This window comes from Ochotona princeps, chromosome 4 (assembly GCF_030435755.1).
Source record: "Ochotona princeps isolate mOchPri1 chromosome 4, mOchPri1.hap1, whole genome shotgun sequence".
Lineage (NCBI taxonomy): Eukaryota > Metazoa > Chordata > Mammalia > Lagomorpha > Ochotonidae > Ochotona > Ochotona princeps.
In genome coordinates this window covers 16,833,208-16,839,490 of record NC_080835.1, presented here as the reverse complement: position 1 = coordinate 16,839,490, position 6,283 = coordinate 16,833,208, and the positions used below count along the sequence as shown (strand labels likewise).

General features: G+C 51.4%; 1 long non-coding RNA gene across 1 annotated transcript; it reads right to left on the bottom strand.

The window, feature by feature from the left end:
• Nucleotides 1-464: 464 nt before the first annotated feature.
• LOC131480071 (uncharacterized) lies at nt 465-5,172 on the bottom strand. The gene is made up of 2 exons (XR_009245234.1): nt 5,054-5,172; nt 465-670 (listed from the first exon to the last, which is right to left on the bottom strand). It is a non-coding gene; the product is annotated as an uncharacterized LOC131480071 (long non-coding RNA).
• Between the last annotated feature and the right edge of the window lie 1,111 nt (nt 5,173-6,283).

The window sequence follows — 6,283 nt, the reverse complement described above, 5'->3', positions numbered from 1 at the left end:
CTCCAGGCAGGCAGGAATGACATGCCTTAGTCCTTGTTAAGTGTCCATCTCAGTAACTGCCGTCCCTTTTCCCACCATACTGAGGGTCCCACCTTCCCACATGTGGGGGCAGCCACAGCTGTTGTTTGTTTCTGGAACTCTGCTGTTCACCATTCCTCTGCCCTTCTTGAGTGCCCTACAACATCTTACTTCCATTTTCTCTAACTTTTTCTTGCTGTCACCACAGGAACAAAAAGGCCTTTTGCACCTGCTGACATCCTAACCGGAAGTGGAAATCTCTGTATCAGCTCTTATTGTTAGTAATTGACACAGGCCCTGATGAAACACGCATGCAAATGGGACTGTCACTGCAGTGATGATGCAGGCTGTGACAGAGAAGCATGGGACACCATTTCACAGATGAGGAAACTGACGTGATGAAAACCGGAGCACGCTGCCCCATGTCACATCACTAACAGAGGGAAGAGGATCAGGCCTGTTTATTTCTTTATTTTATTCTTGCACCATTGACTTTATTAATTATCAAGGGTCACATCTGGGCAGATGAAGAGGTAAGGCAAAATCTTGGTGAGGGCTCTTTCATGGCCAGTTTGTAGGTCATGGGTTGAGGAGTTAGACATCACACGCCAAGGTCACTTGGCTTGAATGGTGGGCTCTTGGCTTCTTCCATCTGCAAGGGACATTACCCACTCAGGGGACACAGGCCGATGAGGTGTTCCCCACATCCCACTGGGCCCCAAGATCTCCCTGGCAGGACTCCTTCCTGTCCAGGAGCAGCAGTGAGATGTCCTGGTCAGGGGGGGTGGGGAGGAACAGGGTGGGGAGCTCAGCCCAGACAACAGAGCTCTGCTCCTGACAGCTCCCGCCTCAGCCCAAGGTTGAGCTAGCCCAGGTAAACTTGAACACTAGAAGCATCCACATTGCATGCATGAGGACCTGGCTGCAGTGCGTAGCGGACAGCTTGGCAGGGCCTGGAACCAGGTCACAGCAGGGAACATCAGGGCTGCTGTCAGCCTCTGTGTGGCTGTATCTGGGTGAAGTCAGGTGCCCCCATCATCGCCACTGCACAGGCGACTGTATCTGCTCCCTCCTGAACTCTCCTGGCCTTGATCATTGCCTTCCTTCTTTAGACTCCCCAACTCGATGTCTCCCACCTAAGGGCCCGGTGATGGCCAGTGTGGGACAGAACCCAAAAGCTAGACACCTATACTGGGCCCAACCAAGGCAGTGAGGTTGTAATGGAATTTTGTTTTTGTTCGGGCGGCATCTGGAAGCTCTCGGTGGCTGCCCAGTAGCAGAATAGGAGCAGCGCAGAGATTCCAAGAGTGTCGGGATTTAAACCCAAGTTGTTATCTCAGATCCAGTCTTTTTGCCTGCTCTTTTATAAATGAAGGATTGCTCGATTTTAAAAAAGAAATAATTGTTTATTTGAAATGTGGAGTGTAGAGAGAAAAGGCGAGAGAGAGCTTTCTCGTGCTGACTCACTCCCCAACAGCTAGGGTGAAGCCGCTCCAGAGTGAGGAGCCAGGAACTCCATGTGGATCGCCCAGGTGGGTGACAGCAGGCTAAGCACTGACTCATCTTCCACTACTTCCCAAGGCGCATTAGCGAAGAACTGGATTGGAAGTAGAGCAGCTGGGGGGGACTCGAACTGCTACTCCTAAGGGATGCCGGCTTTGCAGGCTGAAGCCTAGCTGGCTGCATCACAGCGCAGGCTCCAGGATTGTTTAATTGCATTAAAGTGCCAATAAATCTTCATCCTGCAACACACATGCTCTCTTGACCCAGCAGAACAGTCTAATGTCTAAACAATTCAGGGGCCCCTCCGTCATGTCCATCGGGCTGGCCCAGAACCTCCTCCTCCTCCTCCTTGGCCAGCTGCAGCAACTGCAGGCAACAGGCGGGTGTGTGTGGAGGAGGAGCTCTCAGAGCTGCAGACTATTCTCTAGTTGTCCGATTTCATCCTCAGCAGTAAACGTGACCTAAGATCATGCTCCGCACAGCCCGAGCTCCAACCACCCCCAGGGGCTGGTTTCTGAGGACTCGGATCTGTCACGGCCCGAACCACAGCCAGGAACAGACAAATTGCTCCTCAACCAGCGCCCTCAGAACCTGTGCCCAGCTTCTGAACACATGTGGGATCGCAACAGGTGCCACGTCTCACCGTGCAGCTCGGGTTGCAGTCAGCACAGTCTGTGTAACTTCTGCAAGCTTAGTTCAGAGGAGAGAGGAGAAAGGCATCCTGAGGCTGGGACCTGCGGCAGGGCGTGGGGGGCTGGGTCAAGGCCAGGGCCTGGCCTGGTGGCCTCTGAGAAGTTCTTGCAGAGGCATATCACCTGCACCCCTGGCGTGGGGCAGGGGGGCTGTCCTGGGAGAGCAAAGACTGGCAGAGAACGCCACTGAGTAAGTGCTGAGACTCCAGCCCTCTCCCCAGGCTCTGTGTCCTGCCCATGGAGAATTCCGGGTCAATCCTCTGGTGGCCATAACACACAAGATCTCTGCATAGAGAATGCCCACAGGTGAGAACAGGAATCCTCTGAAAACATGGTTGGGATGTCAAATGCCCATATCTCACAACAGGTTCCCAGGAAGCTGACTGCACACTGGAGGTCAGACCTCTGACCTCTGGGGTGGACAGGGACAAAATATCCTCTGAGAAACTGTCTGAGCAAAAACCAAGGCCTTGGGGTACCAGCAGATATTATCCCTGCCAAGGGCTACAATCTCCCAGGCTCACTTGGGACTGGCTACTGTTTTAAATTTGATTGCGATTTTTCATTTATTTGAGAGGCAGACAAACACATACATACATGCACACATGGAAACACACAAAGTTCCCTTTTGTTCACTCACTTCCCAAATGCCTACAACAGCTGGAGCTGGGACTGGGATTGGCTTGAGCTAGAGCCGAAGCTCAGAGCCAGAAACTCAATCAAGGTGCCCCACCTGAGTGGCAGGTACCCAACCACTGGAGTTAGTATCTGCCACCTCCCAGGGTCTGCAATAGCAGGAACCTGGAGTGAGAAACCTGAGCAGGGACACATCCTGCTGCAATATGGGAAGTGGGCGTCTTCACTTCTAGGCTCACCCTCTCCTCCATGGGCCTGGTTATTTTTGAAGAACAAATTACAAAGGGCCATGGGACACCCCAGAAATGTCTGCAATGTGAGCACCGAGACCTCAGCTGAACACAGGGAATGCAGGCAGCGTGACGTATTTATGATTGCTCTAAATCATACCGTAGAATCACCAGGAAAACAAAACTCTACGAATCCAAGGAGATGACAGAAGAGCGTGCATCCGCAAGCAAAGAACATGACGCCATCACAGAGGAACGCAGGGAACAGAGCGCTCCTGGGAAAAATGTAATAGCAGGGACAACTCAGCGGGCGGGAGTGAAGCAAAGCTGGGGAACTCGCACTCCAGAGCATGCAGAGAGTACATCCCGGAAAACAGTAAGAGAACTAGAAAATGGATATGAGAGCTCCAATACTCAAAGCACAGGAAATCTAGAGAGAAGGAGATACAGTGTGTGTGTGTGTGTGTGTGTGTGTGTGTGTGTGTGTGTGTGTGTAGAAATAGCAATGCAAAAAGCTTCCTAAATATCCAGGACATGAAGCCCAGGGTTGCAAACCCCACCAGTGCCCAGCAGATCTCCACCATGGGGAAGTGTTAACAACGATGTGGCTTGCAGACTTCCAGCACCAGGGTGTGGACATCAGCTTGGGAGCTGGGTGGTATTCCAATACTCCATGGTAAAGGTGTGGTGCCCAGAGTGACGTGACTGGGTGGGGCTGGAGCCTGCACTGGATGAGGTCCTCGCATCACTGGTTTGTGGGAGTTCACACAGGACCATGGGCATAGAAGCCCACATTTGGGCCTAGCGTCTTTTTGCCTCCTTTCTCTGTATGATCTTCTTGTCACATGGATCCTGTCGTGGACACCCTCGTTGGACACCAACCCAAAAGGAGCCATCGGATCTCTGATGTGAGTTTCCAAACCTGTGAATTATACCACCCCGATCCCTACAAGTCAGCGGCTTCAGGTGTTAGTTCTGGTAGCAACAGACTCAGACTTCCAGAGAACTACAGAGTAAGGATGATTTTAGGGGCCACTGTTGTAGTGCAACTGCTTAAGCCACTGCCTGAGATACTCATCTCATGTGACTGCTAGTCCCAGGCCTAGCTGTTCTGCTTCCAATCCAGCTGCCTGTTGATGTCCTAGGAAGACAGCAGAGAATGATCTCCTGTGCTAGAGCACTGTGGATAAAACTTTTGCTTATAGTACCTCCATCCCCCGGGTTGAGTTCCAGATGCTCCACTTCTGATGCAGTTGCCTGCCAATGACTTGGGAAAGCTACAGAAGGTGACCCAAGTGCTTGGATTTCTGTATCCCTGTGGGAATCCTGAATGAAGCTTCTGGCTCCAAAACAACCCAACTCTGGCCACTGAGATCATTCTCTCTCTCTCTTTCTCTCAACTCTGTCTTTCAAATAAATAAATAAGTCTAAAGAAAGAAATACTTGGGCCTCTACAGGAGACCTGGATGGAGTTGTTGGTTTCTGGCTTCAGCTTGGCCCAGTCCCAGCTGTTGTGGACATTTGGGGAGTGAATTTAACAGGTAGAAGATTCTCTCTGTCTCTCCCCCTCTCTCTGCCATTCTGCTTTTCAAATATGTTAGTCAATGAGACACAGCACTGCATCCATGTCAGCTTCCTGATTGTGACAGTGTCTTGGGTCAATGGAGAAGGTGTCTTTGGGGGAACGCTGGGAGAAGGGCACGCAGGAACCCTCTGAACCATGTTGGTACCTCAGTGTGAGTTGTCAATAATTTCAAACCAAAAAGCTATGTAAGGATCATGACAGACCACAACCCCAATAGGAGTCTATGCTGTCCCCATGCCAGACCCCACAGAGGGAAGGTCCGCAATGGCCTGCTGTTTCCAAGGTCCGGGTTACAGCCCAGGAGCCCTCTGGCCCATCAGGTGCAACCAAACCCGGCTCGCAGCCCATTGGTCAGGGGAGTCAGAGCAGGTGGAAGACAGGGTTCTCACCTGACTCGGCCACTGCCTCCCCACCTCACTGGCAAGCTGACGCTCCAGCTGCAACCAGGGCCAGTGTGCAGAAGTGAAACTGTTCTCTTCCAGCAGCCTTTGTGTAGATGGAGCTGTGGAAGAGGAAACAGAACTTGAAGCATATGCTCACAGCTGACATTGTCCTTTTAAAAGGCAATGAACCCCTGCTGGTCCCTACTGGGGAAAAATAAGGCTTAATCTTGTGGCTGGCTGGCATCTAGAGAAACTGGCTGTTCTTTCCAGGGTTCTGAGGCTGTGGGAGCCCAGCCACCACGAGTGGGGAGGGGGTGAGCTAGGGCCCACCGCTGAGCAGTGCCAACCTGGTCAGCCTCCTTCAGGTCCTCCTGGGGAAGGAGGCAGAGAGAACACTGCAATTGGAATCATTCTGAGCTGAGCTTGAATTTGAGGGCAACCTGGCCCCAAATCTACTTGCAACATGGTGGCCTTAGGCAGGAGCCTTCTACTTCCCAAGCATCATATTCTTCCCCGCAAAGATGGACGTTCAGGGTCTGTGTGCCTGATGGAGCCCCAGCAGCTTATCATTGTATGTGTGCCAAATAGCAGCCCAGAGAGGGTGAGCAGCTTGCCTAAGACCACCCTGCTGTTAAGGAGGGGTCCCTCTGCCCCAGGTAGGAACCCTGTTAGTAAAGATTTAAAATGTGTTCCCACCCAGAGCCACTACATTGGGGTGTGCACCTGGGTGCTCCCAGATGTTAACTGAGCACCTGCCACATGCCAGACAGTTCAGGAAAAGCCATAGTTACAACCGTGGAGAAAACAAGGCTGGGTCCCAAAGAGGTGCCATCTTACTGGGGGAGATGGCAATAAGCAGGTGGAAGTGTATGCTCCGAGGTCACAGAGAAAATCTGCTAGCAAGGTATGATGAGCATCTTTGTGAACCGTTTCTGTCCAGTGGAGGATGTTTGTGCAAAGTCCTGACTCCTGGGGTGGGAGGTGGAAGGGCAAGGTCAACTTGGGTGTGGGGTGTTAGCTCAAGGGTGGTGTTTGAGTGAACAAATGAATGAATGAGTGAATGTCATTTCATTTCAAGTATTTCCCTAGTATCAGAGTTTCCGGTTGTCCTTAGAAATATCTGACATGACTGATTATTTTTTAAAGAATTCTTTAAAAAAAAAGGTTTATTTTTATTGGAAAGTCGGATATACAGAGAGAAGGAGAGACAGAGAGGAAGATCTTCTGTCCAATGAT